Here is a 15,986-nt window from a genome sequence, read left to right as displayed (position 1 = left end):
CGCTCAGCCTGTCTTTTCAAACTTCCTGGTAGTGAGCCAGGAAGTACTTTACATTTTATTTGAGCATTTCTATCCCCCCAAAAATATTATAGGGGATATTTTAGTCACTCAAAAGGCTATTTTACATGTGAATCAGAATGACTGTTCGGGAACTTGAAGAAAATTCTAAATTGCAATGGCTGCTTTGTCAGTTGGAGGCTGAAGTGTAACGTGGAACACTTTCGACACCTTGTAGAGCAGACCTGGGCAGAAAATAGTTGTATTTTGTAGTTAATTTGAAAATACCAACTTTTCAAATACTCAAGGTAGTCGAATATAGAGAATCAACTAAGGGCAAATATTGGCAACTATTTCCTTTGATATTCAAATACAAGTCTCAGATAAATAAATAATATTTGAAAGTATTTTGAATAACTCTCAGAAAAAACAAATAATATTTGAAGGTATTTGAATATATGCAAGTTATTTGAAAACAATAGTGTTTCTTTTTTATTTTCATGGCTGCCAAATATTTGTTAAAGAACCAAAAACTAGAACAGTTAACTTAATTAGTCTAAATATGTTATCAGTAGCAAATGGTTTGGAGGGATTTCAGATATTAATCTTGATAGCCTAGAAGGAAATACTAAATTATTGAAGAAAACAATTCAAACATGCTAAACATTAACATTTATCAATCGAAATAATGGAAAGTAATACAAATACAAATATAAAACAAACAGATTTAGTTTTATTGTTTAACATTTATTTTTCTGAATTTCTTTACATCATGCATTACATTACTCTTTACATCATTGTCATATCCTATGGTTCTTTAGTGGTAATCTGGTGGCTCTGCACTCCCAGAGCAAGTGCCTCACCGACTCGTCTTTGCCGCAGCCTGGTCGGGGGCACGCGGATGTCCTCGCCATGCCCCGGGAGTGCATAACGGCCCTGACCGGGAGGATCTCATGGGCGACCATCCAGGACAGGTCCCGGTGCCAATTCAGCAGAGCAGGATGGGCCACGTTGTGCCAAACCGTTGTGGGCTCACCTATAGCGAGCACGCGCACTGGACACACCGGTTCCCGTTCCTGCACAAGAGAGAGAAGAGAGCGGTGTTTGGTTAAAACTGTGACGGGCTCATTTTCCAGTTTAAAATGTCTTTAAAACTTTTGGAGCTGGACGTAGTGTGTGGGGAGCAGGAAAGAGACTGGGGCTCGCAGGTCGACTGGGATTAGCCTCAGGGTCCTGAGGTAAGACCCCAGCCAGAACCGTGCGAGGGCCTGGATCTTGTTGTTGACCGGGGAGGTGGCAAGAGTGAGATGTAACGCTGTGTAGCGGCTGTCAGGCAAGCCTTTCCCCGCCTGAGCCTGGGCCTCTTCCACTTGCACAGAAAATAAAACAGCATCCGGTCCAGAGCTAAAATAGATATTCGTGGGGGGATAAAAAACAGAACTGATTAATAAAAGCACAGGTAAAATCACAGCCTTGATGATTAAAACTTTGCCCTCAAAAGTCAGCCGTCTTAGTCCCCAAAAACCCAGTCTCTGTCTTACTGTCCCTAAAACCCCAGTCCAATTGCCACTCCCTCCTCTCTCCCTGTCAAATTTGACACCCAGTACCCTTATGTCCGTCATTTTAACTGTCAGTGGTAGTCTGGTCAAGTCTGAGTCTACCCACGGTCCGAAAAACTGGGCCTCTGTCTTGTTTCTGTTCAGTCTCGCCCCAGAGGCTTGTCCGTACCAGTCAGTCCTGTCCAGGGTCCTGTCGACAGATAGAAGGTCAGTGCATAAAATGTTGACGTCGTCCATGTAAAAAACGCACTTGGCAGTCATCCCCCCCACTCCCCGGGATACCCACCCCACTGATCCGTTGGTCCCTTCTCAAGACCTGTGCCAGTGGTTCAATGCAAGCCACAAACAGGAGGGGAGATAACGGACATCCCTGATGGACGCCGCAGTGTACTCCCACTGCTCTTAACAAATGCCAATTTACAAGGATTCTGCTGGTGATGTCCCCTTACAGCAATCCCACCCAAGCAAGAAACCTTTCAGGGAACCCCATTTTTTGCAGTACCTTGAAGAGGTACTGGTGCGAGACCCGATCAAAAGCTTTCTCAAAATCTAAATTTAAGACTACAAGCCGCATGTTTCTGTCTCTCGCATAACAGATGGCATCTCTGATCAGTACCAGGCTGTCCGTGATCTTCCTTCCTGGAATGGCACAGGCTTGGTCCGGGTGGATCACCTCCCCTAAAACAGAAGACATTCTGAGTGTTAAAACCTTAGTAAAAAGTTTACAGTCAAAGTTTAAAAGGGTAATCGGTCTCCAGTTTTTCAGGTCAGTCCTGTCATTTTTCTTGTGTAAAAGGGTCACGATTCCTACTCTAAAACTGTCAGGTAGTCTGTTGAGTTGTTCAAAGTCAGTAAAAACAGTCAGAAGTTCGTCTGCTAAAACATCCCAAAAGATCAGATAAAACTCCCCGGTGATTTACTCCTCTTAAAATGTCTCAGTTTTTTGTCGAGTTCTGTCATTGTCAGGTCTTTTGTTAGGTCGTCTGTGTTGGGTAAAGTCCTGTCAATGTATGTTCAAACGTCCCCCATGGTTTCCTCACACACATCTTTTACCCCAAACAGTTCCCCATAAAAATCCATGACTACTTATTTTATTCCCTCTGTGTCTGTTTTTAAAACCCTGTTTTTGTCTTTCAACCCTGTCATTAACCTACCCTTGCTAACTATCTTCTTAAAAAAGTACCTAGTGCACTTTTCCCCCTCTTCTAAATCCCTTTCTTTACTTCTTAAAATAACCCCCTTGCTCTTCTGTTCTGCTAAAAATGCAATTTCTTTCTTTACTTCTTTAATTTCCTGGTTAAAATCAAAGCCCTGTTGGACTAGATTAAAATACCTTTCCAGTCGCATCTGCAGTCCCACCATGCGTCTATCTTTTTCTTTACTTTTCCCCTTTCCTATCTCTCTAAAGAAGGTCCTCGTCTTACCCTTCACCATTTCCCACCACTGTGCTCGTTTGTCAAAGAAATCCTATAGTGTCTGCCACTAGCTGAACTGCTCCCTGTACTGACTAACTACTCTATCATCTTCTAAAAGGGAGCAGTTCAGTTTCCAGGGCCCTCTTCCTACAGTCACACACGAAGTTAGTGAAAGGGTGCACGTCAGCATTACATTTACATTTACGTCATTTAGCAGACGCTCTTATCCAGAGCGACTTACAAATAGGTGCATTCACCTTATAGCCAGTGTTTTAACCACATTACAAATCTTTTGTTTTTTTATGTTTTATTATTTTTTTCTGTTATTTACTATTTTCTCTTTTTTTTGAGATATATATTTATATATATTTTTTTTTATATATTTTTTTTATTTTATATATAATTTTTTTTTTTGGGGGGTGGGTTGGGGTAAGGGGGGGTAGGAGGATTACTTTATCCTATCCCAGGTATTCCTTAAAGAGGTGGGGTTACAAATGTCTCCGGAAGGTGGTGAGTGACTCCGCTGTCCTGGCGTCGTGAGGGAGCTTGTTCCACCATTGGGGTGCCAGAGCAGCGAACAGTTTTGACTGGGCTGAGCGGGAACTATGCTTCCGCAGAGGTAGGGGAGCCAGCAGGCCAGAGGTGGATGAACGCAATGCCCTCGTTTGGGTGTAGGGACTGATCAGAGCCTGAAGGTACGGAGGTGCCGTTCCCCTCACAGCTTCGTAGGCAAGCACCATGGTCTTGTAGCAGATGCGAGCTTCAACTGGAAGCCAGTGGAGTGTGCGGAGGAGCGGGGTGACGTGAGAGAACTTGGGAAGGTTGAACACCAGACGGGCTGCGGCATTCTGGATGAGTTGTAGGGGTTTAATGGCACAGGCAGGAGCCCAGCCAACAGCGAGTTGCAGTAATCCAGACGGGGAGATGACAAGTGCCTGGATTAGTGGTCCTCTGTAGCTCAGCTGGTAGAGCACGGCGCTTGTAACGCCAAGGTAGTGGGTTCGATCCCGGGACCACCCATACACAAAAAAAAAAAAAAAAATGTATGCACGCATGACTGTAAGTCGCTTTGGATAAAAGCGTCTGCTAAATGGCATATTATTATTTATTATTATTATTAGGACCTGTGCCGCTTCCTGTGTAAGGCAGGGTCGTACTCTCCGAATGTTGTAGAGCATGAACCTACAGGATCGGGTCACCGCCTTGATGTTAGCGGAGAACGACAGGGTGTTGTCCAGGGTCACGCCAAGGCTCTTCGCACTCTGGGAGGAGGACACAACGGAGTTGTCAACCGTGATGGCGAGATCATGGAACAGGCAGTCCTTCCCCGGGAGGAAGAGCAGCTCCGTCTTGCCAAGGTTCAGCTTGAGGTGGTGATCCGTCATCCATACTGATATGTCTGCCAGACATGCAGAGATGCGATTCGCCACCTGGTTATCAGAAGGGGGAAAGGAGAAGATTAGTTGTGTGTCGTCAGCGTAGCAATGATAGGAGAGGCCATGTGAGGATATGACAGAGCCAAGTGACTTGGTGTATAGCGAGAATAGGAGAGGGCCTAGAACTGAGCCCTGATTACGTGATTACGTGATCTGAGAAGAAGGCAGGGGTTATTCTAACATCAGTTGGGGGGCAGTCATGGGTGAACAGATAGTCGATGTGAGAGGCTCTGGTGCCGTCACCACTGGTCAAGGTGAAGCCCTCCTCTCTTGGATGCAGGGTTTTAAAACAGTCAGTTAGTTTGAAATCCCTGCACAACCCTTGCAATAAAACACTTGACCTATCTACCTTAAAATCCTCTACCGCTCATCTACTGTCTGCTCTACTTAAAACACAGTTAAAATCCCCACCCACCACTAGAGGATCCCTCCCCAGCATGTGGGACTGCAGGTCTTCTAAGAGTGTGCACCGGTCATGTTTGTTGTTAAAACCATATACATTTAGCACATTAAAATCCCTCCCCGTAAAGGTGCAGTTGGCTAAAAGAGCACGCCCCTCAACCACCACTGTGCCCCCTCTCACCACCACCTGTGGGGTCTTGAATAAAATGGCAACACCATCGTTTTTGTTAAAATTGGATCTGCTCCAAATGGAGGGCCCGTGCTGCCACTTCTCCTCCCATTTGCTGTAAGAGGATAAAAAGGGTAGACCACACTCCTGTAATAAAAACACATCTGAATTAACACTTTCTAAAAAGGATAAAACCGATTGTGCTCTTATTTCTGTTTTTACGCTCCTAACGTTTATGGTGGTGATGTTAAAAGCCATGAAAGGGGTGATTAAAAATAGTGCTAAAAGGAAAAAAGGCAATAAAACAGTTTAAAGGGGGTTACTTATCAAGTCCTTTCTCTCTCTCCCTACGGGGTAAGGGGGGTGGTAGGGAGAGGAAGTTAAAACGGGGTTTAAAAAGGACTCTTGGGAGTTGGAAGGGAAGACCCTGAATTCCTCCTCCCCCTGGGAGCTCTCCCACTCCTATTTTCTTTTCTTCCTCACCCTGTTCGGGGTCGGAGAGCTCCTCAGCGTTTCTCTTCCGTAGGGGGAGGTGTTCGTCCAGAGTCTCTCCCCCCTCTCCTGTACCTCCCTCACTTGACAGGGTCGTTTCTGACACCGTCACCATACTGTCTGACCCACTTGGGGAGCTCTCACTCAAAACCTCTCCAGAGCCTTCTTTCTCTGCCCTTTCTCCTTCAGGGGTCACCTCAGTCTGGGGCGGGGGGATTGGGGTGGGGAGGGTTTTTTCCTCCCCTCCCACTTCTTTCACCACCGCGCCCTCCACTACAACCACCTCCTCTACTGCCACCACCTCCTCCACTACCGCCACCGTGGCAACTGTCATTTATTCCACCTGGCACTCAGAAGCCCGGTCCGTGACCACCGCCTCCATCCTGCCAGCCCTGACCTTGTTGGCAGCTGTGGATGAGAGGAGACCACTCACCACAGAGGTTGCACGACCTTCCGTTCGTGCAATCCTCGTAGCGGTGGCCCACCTCCCGGCACTTCATGCAGACCACCTTGTCACAGGAGTCTGCTAGGTGGCCATGCTCACCACACTTACGGCACAGCATAGGCTGGTCCTGGTAGTGAACATGGCCCCTGTTCTCTCCGAGGACTATGGTGGATGGGATGGCTTTCAACCCACCATAGCCCCCGGGATCCTCCCTCTGCTGGACAGTGACCCTCCAGGCCCCTGTCCAGATCCCATCAGGATCCTTCACGTGGGTCAGGGGCCCCCTCACTTTGCAGTACCTGCCCAACCATACTGCAACGTCCTCTAGTTGTACAGTTTCATTGTACATACGGACAATAACGGTTTTGATGCTGTTGTCCATCAGCTTAGTCACCTCAAACATTGCTGTCAGGGACCCCTGGGTGTTCAGGGCGTTCTGGAGTCTCCCCCAGAACCCACTCAGGAAGCTGGCACCAGCGAAACTAACATTGAAGCCTTTCCCATAAGGGCGGGTTTGAAACCGAGTTCTTTTTGGAGGAATTTTCAGGAGAAATCCAATCGGATAACTCCATTATTTTTCCTCCCTTCTCCTTTAAGAGGAGACGCACAGCGTGGTGCCTCTGCATGCCAGCCTGTGCGGCTGACATGATGGAGGCCCACTCCCTTTATTTCCCAACACCAGTGAGAAAAAAACAACAAGGGGGGGGGGAGTGTAAACAACCGAGGAAGCTGGCAGGCCCAACTAGGCTAGGCTAACAGGGCTTACCAACACTATGGGACACAAAACAAACTATCACAGCACCCAATGGGAAGAGACGCTAGGGGGAGGGGGGGACACAGGAAAACAAACAAATACTCACTAACAAGCCAAGACTAAGGGGCGAGGAGGCTAGCCGGCCTCACCAGCAGGCCAGGCTAAGCTAACCAGCTAGCAGGCCAACCAGCAAATAGGCCCCTCAGGTGACAACAAAAACACAACAAAAACCAAGACAAGGGTGCAAATTAGGGGATAGAAATGAAGTTAACAAGATGGATTGGATCAAGGGGGCAACAACAAGAAAAAACGAACAAACAATGCCTGCCAAGCCTAAGGAGCTAGCGCCAGTCCAAGCTGCCGCGCCACAAGCCCAAAAACAAGAAAACAAGAGGTAAAACTAAGGGGAAACTAGGAATACAAGAGGATGGGGAAACACAAAAATAATTAAAATAATAAACACAAATAACAACAACAAGCTAACACAAAGAAAAGCAAAAAATAAATAAAGCAAAAGAAAGAGACCAAGGAGCTCTTAACTCACCCTACAGGTGCTGGTGCACCAAACCACCACCTAATGCGGGACAAAAAAACAATGGTGAAACAGAACAACAAATTTCAATAAACAAAAAGCACAAGACTGGAAAGGTATTTTAATCTAGTCCAACAGGGCTTTGATTTTAACCAGGAAATTAAAGAAGTAAAGAAAGAAATTGCATTTTTAGCAGAACAGAAGAGCAAGGGGGTTATTTTAAGAAGTAAAGAAAGGGATTTAGAAGAGGGGGAAAAGTGCACTAGGTACTTTTTTAAGAAGATAGTTAGCAAGGGTAGGTTAATGACAGGGTTGAAAGACAAAAACAGGGTTTTAAAAACAGACACAGAGGGAATACAATAAGTAGTCCAGGATTTTTATGGGGAACTGTTTGGGGTAAAAGATGTGTGTGAGGAAACCATGGGGGACGTTTTAACATACATTGACAGGACTTTACCCAACACAGATGACCTAACAAAAGACCTGACAATGACAGAACTCGACAAAGGACTGAGACATTTTAAGAGGGGTAAATCACTGGCACAGGTCTTGAGAAGGGACCAACGGATCAGTGGGGTGGGTATCCCGGGGAGTGGGGGGATGACCGCCAAGTGTGTTTTTTACATGGGACGACGTCAACATTTTATGCACTGACCTTCTATCTGTCGACAGGACCCTGGACAGGACTGACTGGTACGGACGTGCCTCTGGGGCGAGACTGAACAGAAACAAGACAGAGGCCCAATTTTTCGGACGGTGGGCAGACTCAGACTTTACCAGACTACCACTGACAGCTAAAATGACGGACATAAGGGTACTGGGTGTAACATTTGACAGGGAGGGAGGAGGGAGTGGCAATTGGACTGGGATTTTAGGGACAGTAAGACAGAGACTGGGTTTTTGGGGACTAAGATGGCTGACTTTTGAGGGCAAGGTTTTAATCATCAAGGCTGTGATTTTACCTGTGCTTTTATTAATCAGTTCTGTATTTATCCCCCCACGAACAAGTCGTTTAGCTCTGGACTGGATTCTGTTTTATTTTCTGTGGGAAGCAAGTGGGAGAGGCTGAGGAGGGAGGTGGTGAAGAGGCCCAGGCTCAAGGGGAGGAAAGGCTTGCCTGACCTCTACTTGTTCCTGGGCAGCCGCTACACAGCGTTACATCTCACAATTGCCACCTCCCCAGTCATCAACAAGACCCAGGCCCTCGCATGGTTCTGGCTGGGGTCTTACCTCAGGACCCTGATCCCAGTCGACCTGTGAGCCCCAGTCTCTTTCCTGCTCCCCACACACTATATCCAGCTCCAAACGTTTTAAAGACATTTCAAACCGGAAAATGAGCCCATCACAGTTTTAACCAAACACCGCTCTCTTCTTTCTCTTGTGCAGGAACGGGAACCGGTGTGTCCAGTGCGCGGGCTTGCTATAGGTGAGCCCACAATGGTTTTGCGCAACGTGGCCCATCCTGCTCTGCTGAATCGGCACCAGGACTTGTCCTGGATGGTCGCCCATGAGATCCTGCCGGTCAGGGCCGTTATGCACTCCCGGGGCATGGCGAGGACATCTGCGTGCCCTCGACCAGGCTGCGGCCAAGACGAGTTGGTGAGGCACTTGCTCTTGGATTGCAGAGCCGCCAGGGACCTGTGGAAGGAAGTAGGCCCCCTGATCTCCCCATGTTTGCCAGCAGGGGAGGACCTAATGCCCCAACTCGTGCTGAATGGGGTGGGCCGAAGGCCTATAGCACCAAAGGCCTTCACGAAGCTCTGGCCCACCCTCACATGTCTGAAGGACGCACTGTGGTCCTCCCACAACCTGCTGGTAGGAAAACGGGTAGAGACCACCCCCCAGGCAGTGGCTTTGGTAGCCACGGAAGCCCTGGGGTGGTACGAACGAAAGGGGGCCTCGACCACAGGCGATGGTTCCCCCACAACAGCTAAGGTACCAGCAGCCAAGGCCTGACAGCACTGCGGCGCCTAGGGCGATGCGCCTAGTGGAGGGGTCTCCTCTGGGCCCCGACGGACGGGTACGGAGTTGATTCGTAAGAGCAGGAGGAGGCTTTTTTGATAAGGACTCACCCCGTCCCTTTACAAAGGACCGAATACAGCTTTTTAACAAAGTGACTTTTGACAGTTTTTCCATGTCTTAAAAATGTTTTACCTTTGTTAAATAATTTGTGCACATTTTAAATGGCTTTTTACAACAAAGGGTACTTTTATGCATGGTTGTTTTTATTGTTTTATTTTAAATAAACAACTTGTACCTTTAAACAAATGTAAATGTAATATATAATGCTGGTTTTCATGCTTTTTATGCCATTTTTATGTGTATAAATGAAATATATGAGCTGTTTTAAAAGGAAATGTACCAATAAACCCATAGGACCACTTTCAGCCGTACACTCCACGGAGCTGGTTTTTACGGAAGAGTGGCCAGAAAAAAAGCCATTGCTTTAAGAAAAAAATAAGCAAACACGTTTGGTGTTCGCCAAAAGGCATGTGGGAGGCTCCCCAAACATATGGAAGAAGGTACTCTGCTCAGATGAGACTAAAACTGAGCTTTTTGGCCATCAAGGAAAACGGTATGTCTGATGCAAACCCAACACCTCTCATCACCCCGAGAACACCACCCCCACAGAGAAGCATGGTGGTGGCAGCATCATGCTGTGGGGATGTTTTTCATCAGCAGGGACTGGGAAACTGGTCAGAATTGAAGGAATGATGAATGGCGCTAAATACAGGGAAATTCTTGAGGGAAACCTGTTTCAGTCTTCCAGAGATTTGAGACTGGGACGGAGGTTCACCTTCCAGCAGGACAATGACCCTAAGCATACTTCTAAAGCAACACTTGAGTGGTTTAAGGGGAAACATTTAAATGTCTTGGAATGGCCTAGTCAAAGCCCAGACCTCAATCCAATTGAGAATCTGTTGTATGACTTAAAGATTGCTGTACACCAGCGGAACCCATCTAACTGGAAGGAGCTGGAGCAGTTTTGCCTTGAAGAATGGGAAAAAATCCCAGTGGCTAGATGTGCCAAGCTTATAGAGACATACCCCAAGAGACTTGCAGCTGTAATTGCTGCAAAAGGTGGCTCTACAAAGTATTGACTTTGGGGGGGGGAATAGTTATGCACGCTCAAGTTTTATTTTTTATTGTCTTATTTCTTGTTTGTTTCACAAGAAAAAATATTTTGCATCTTCAAAGTGGTAGGCATGTTGTGTAAATCAAATGATACAAACCCCCCAAAAATCAATTTTAATTCCAGGTTGTAAGGCAACAAAATAGGAATAATGCAAAGGGGGGTGAATACTTTCGCAAGCCACTGTGTACAGATCTACACAACAAATGGCATGGGACATAGACTTATGATAAAACAAATTTGTGTAAAAAAATAAAAAGATTAATAAAATAATTAAAGATGCACTATGCAGAAATCTCTTCACCAATTTCCTGGTTGCTACAATTCTAATAGTTCGCCTAATTTCAGTTTATGTGACAAAACAAGCAAGCATACTGTTCCTGGAGAGCTACCCTCCTGTAGGTTTTCGCTCCAACCCCAGGTGTTACTAACCTGATTAATCTTATCAACCTGCTAATTATTAGAATCAGGTGTGCTAGATTAGGGTTGGAGCAAAAACCTACAAGAAGGTAGCTCTCCAGGAACAGGGTTGGGCAGTCCTGGTGTAGAGAATCATTGTACCATTTAAACCGCTGTGAAATATATTTTCCATAACAAAAAAAACAACCCTTATTTTACCAGGTAAATTGACTGAGAATAAATTTTCATTTACAGCAATGACCTGGGGATTAGTTACAGGGAAGAGGAGGGGGGATGACTGAGCCAATTGGAGAGTCAGGACACCCGTTTAACCTCCCATCTGAAAGAGGGCACCCTACAAAGAGCAATGTCCCCAATCACTGCCGTGGGGCATTGGAATATTTTTTTAAAACCAGAGGAAAGAGTGCATCCTACTGGCGCTCAGCAGCATCTGATCCCCCATCCAAGACCAAGCAGAACCAACCCTGCTTCGCTTCAGAGGCAAGCCAGCAGTGGGATGCAGGGTGACATGCTGAATGTTATCATATTTTTATTTTTTTTAACACAATACCATACATATTTCCTGAAGTCTGATTTTGAGAGTTTTACCCTAATACAGGGGCCTAAAACGTATACACCACTTTGAACCAAAAACCACGCCCATCATTATCACATTTCCCAGCATGCTCTATTGCAGGTTGATTTTTAGAATTGTTTGTTTCAATATCTATGTTTGTGCATGTACATTGATTAATTAATCTAATGCTACACAAAGATAAATAACATACATTTGTCTAAACTAATCCAATCAGTTAGTTCGATTTTTTGTAACCGGTACTGAAATGTCCAGTTTAGATGTGTTAGGTTCCTTACAATATTTCCACCACAGACACTCATTTTAAATGCAATTTGCAAGTGACTGAAAATGCCAACATGTCCAATCTCTGGCTGGATTCCAATAACAATTAAATATCGTGTTGAAAGCCAGCGTAATGTGACGTCCAGATAGAGTTGCAAAACTCATGGAATTTTAACAAAATGTCTATGTTTTCCAGAAATCCTGGTTGGAAGTTTCATGAAAGTGGATGCAGGAATTCCAAAACCCTTCAACCAGGATTTTTGGCATAACCACTGGAATGTGGCAACCCTACTTGCAGGCCAATTATGCAGTTACACCTCAAGGTACAAAGGATAACCTTACTGTGTACCACTACAGTGACAAGTGTTTGTACCTCTTCAGGATAAAAATCAACAACAAAAAAACCTAGTGTAACACAATGGCCTGAAACTCATGGCTTTACAGGCCACATCTGGCCTGGAAGTCACATTATGCTGGCTTGCAAGGTGACGTGTAATTCCAATTGGAATCCAGCCAGTATGGCGATAGCTAACTTTTGGAACTGTTTAATCCCCCACCATCTGTATTCAGAATAACTAAGCCATGAGACTACCTAAACCATCTAAAATCAAATCAAATCAACAACAAAATGCCACATGTGCTGAATACAACAGGTGTAGACTTTACAGTGAAATGCTTACTTACAAGCCCTTAACCAACAATAACGTTTTGTGTCCCGCTCCTTGACAGCGGCATCTCTAGCCTTTAGCTCGGTGCAGATGTTGCCTGTAATCTATGACTTCTGGTTGGGATATGTACGTACGGTCACTGTGGGGACGACGTCGTCGATGCACTTATTGATGAAGCCGGTGACTGAGGTGTTTTTTCCCCTTCTGGTTACACATGTGACATGTTGGTAGAAATTAGGTAAAATTGATTTAAGTTTGCCTGCATTAAAGTCCCCGGCCAATAGGTGCGCCGCTTCTGGATGAGCATTTTCTTGTTTGCTTATGGCCTTATACAGCTCGTTGAGTGTGGTCTTAGTGCCAGCATCAGTTTGTGGTGGTAAATAGACAGCTACGAATAATCGAATACAATTATGCTAAACCGGAGCGCACTGGTCTATGGCCCATGATGTGAATGGGCAAAAGCGGTGAGAGAGGAGCGGCCATCTCAAATCGAACAGTAATCTGCACCGCATGGTCATGTTGTCAACAAGGCAGCATGGTGCGTCGTTCAGAAACATACATCTCTTTTCCATAAAATATTTGTATGAATTTTTTCAAACTAGTTTTCATTGGGAAGGCAGACAAAGCGTTTTATTCAAAAGCAATCACTTTTACATGTGAAAACACAGAATCCTACTCTTACTCTACGTGCTTTATGACGTCACTTTTGTTTTGAGCCATCTCCCTTATGTTAGAATAGCGTTAGTTCAAATCTGGTATTGAAATAAGAGAAAACATGATCAAGAGGTATTCAATTCAAGCTACATTTATTATATGCAAATGTATATATGAAAATTGTGATGGTTCGTATACGGGCTCACAGAAAAACCCTGCAGGGCCGACAGAGAACTAAGTTCCTTATTACAGGCTCTTCTTTAAATACCCTGACAGTGATAGTTCCCGCTCCTTGCTGGGCCTATCAGGGTAGAGGCTGAGTGTGGTTTAGACTTACTCAGCCTATCGTTGGCGCACAGGCTGGTCCCAGCCCCTTGGCGCTTCACTGTTGCCAGGCATTAATTGTTATCTCCACAACTTGTCCCGAGTCAGCACCCATAGACACAGTTTGTAGCAGAACACATGTCCTTGAGCGCGGTTTAACAAAGAGGCTGTGTTTGTGTATGTGAGACACAAGTTCTTATCTCCCCCTACTCCCTAACAGCTCCTCACATGAATCACAGCTTGTTATGTTAAACAGTCTATATCAGTACAGCACAAACCTTTTATGTTTAATCATTAATGTATTCTTTCTAAGCTAGGCATCACATCTAGTTATAATAAAATAGATCCCCACAATCCCCCTTTTCACACCCACAAAATAAGAAAACCCAAAATAAGGAATTTCAGGGAAATTTAGGATTCCCCCTTTTGACACCCACTAGGGTGTCACTTATTAAAATACAATACAAACAAAAAGAATCACAATTTTATTAATAGACAATAATGATAATAAAAAATGCCTTCAGGCCTTCCATCTACACCCACCTTGTACTAGGTTGGCTACCAGCCACCCAGGAACTTCAAACCTTCACATAAGGAAAGACAAACATTCACAATGGTTAACTTGATTAATAAAGCATAAAACACAGGATTAATAGATCACAAAACACAAGATTAATCCACTAGGGTGTCACTCCACCACCTCACCAATAGCAAACCAAGGGTCATCCTTTGTCAACCCCATCTCAGTGTCTGCATCCCCTTCTTGAGCCCCTAGGAGGGGCATCATACCAGCCGTATGCACGACATCTTTAACAGACTTTCTCAGACAAGGAATTACACAGGCAGTACAGCACATTAATATTAGAAACACAACTACTAGGGTCAGAAATCCAGTAACCACCAATGATGCGAACTTACCAAACCACTCATTCAACCAGGAGAACAGCCCGTTTCCCTCCATTCCAGCCATGCTCTTCATTTCAGCTGATAGTTTATCTAAATCAACTAGGGCTTTAGAGATACTCCCGTCAGGACTTGTATTGTTAGGGATAAACTTACAACAATGGCTTAACATTCTATAGACACCACCCCTTTCTGCCTGATCTAGAGCCAACCTCTTTTTACTAAGTCATAAGAGTGAGATGGCGGATAATTGTTCAAAAGATCCCTTCTGTTGCATCCCTAGTCCAGCCAATAAATCGTTGTTGGTCGTAATAGATATAATTAATCCAATTCACAATTTTGTTTATTGTCACCCACCAAAAGAACGTGGTAGCAAACCCTTCCCCTAATTGTTTCATAGCTCGGTATCTATCCGATACCCCCGTTGGTAGCCCAATCGCATCCATCTAAATAAGGCTATTCTCCTTCTTGTTAAAACTCCTCCTACATCTGTTTAATCCTTGGTTCCTGGTGACTAATTCTAACTAGCTGAATCAGTAGAACCAGGGCGCATGTATCTAGCCACCCCTTTGGAATTCTCTGCCTTAAACTGCCCTTACTGGCACACGCCCACCACACATCGGTTACAGGGGCTGTAAGGTTCAGAATTCTCTCCTGTGCTTCCGAACTTAAGTCTGTCACATTACTACTATCTCCAATTGATAATTGGTGATGTCTTTGTTTCTCTTTACCCCCCATCTGGATGTTCAGTCCCCCTCGGTCTCATATCCCCATCCCCAAGTGTGTTTAAACACCTGAGTCTAGGAACAATCCGCCGTGGGGGCCGAACACGAATATAATGGGATTTTATAATCCCAATTGCTTATTGACATGTACCCCACCCGTTGACTATGTCCCCAACCCTTATTTTGAATCTGACAGTCTGCCTTTCTCTGACTCCCATTTTGTAGGCCACTCGTCCTTGACGGTCAGTATGTCGGGTCGCTTCTCTTCTCTTTTACTTCTTAACAATGATAAGGGCATATCATAATTGGTGGTGGATCTTGACATATCAAGACCATTGCCGAGACTATGATGCAACTCAAGTTATCCATATTCCCAAAAACCGCCAACCTTCTCCTGTCCTCAGTCTTTCTGCTTGGTACAACCCCATACTCACACCTCTATAAACACCCCACAGTGATGAAAGGTCGGGGTAGGGGATCTTCGTTAACAGAGTTTACCCCCAGACCCTATTGGTTCCAGTTCTTCTCTTTAACTCTGTGTGTGTTCAACGGTGTTGGTATGTGGGCCTACCTTTTTGCAGTGGGTAACGTTGACCCAAGTGGCTCTCTCAGCTATTCTAATGGAAAAGGCAGTGACCAATATAACCTGATAGGGCCCTTCCCAACAGGCCTGCTTCCAGTTTTTCTTCTTTAGGGACTGGATGCTCACCAGTCACCTGGTTAGATAGAGTGGGTCACCTTCTCCTTTAGTTCACCTGTGGGGCACAAAACCTCTGACATATGGGTGTGGTTAATAAACTATCTTCACACATGTTTTTTTACTGTCTAAATTTTTTAAAATATTTTTTAAAACGTATTTTGTCCTCTCCTTCGTATATATTTATTATTTAATCCTACCATCCCCCCTTTGACACATGTTTTGCTCATGTGTCAATATTACCACCTACCTAAACAATCACTTAGTTAATATTGGTAATTTATCATCCAATTGCCATCCCTTATTTAGAGAAACATACTAAAACTACAACAAATGTTTATATGAACATGTTAGGGAGTAGCATAGTTATTTGTTTATTTGATGTGTTTGCCGAACATTTTTTATGAGTAAGTTAGCTAGCAT

Source organism: Coregonus clupeaformis, chromosome 4 (genome assembly GCF_020615455.1).
Source record: "Coregonus clupeaformis isolate EN_2021a chromosome 4, ASM2061545v1, whole genome shotgun sequence".
NCBI classification, from domain to species: domain Eukaryota; kingdom Metazoa; phylum Chordata; class Actinopteri; order Salmoniformes; family Salmonidae; genus Coregonus; species Coregonus clupeaformis.
Note: the sequence above shows the minus strand (reverse complement) of the source record.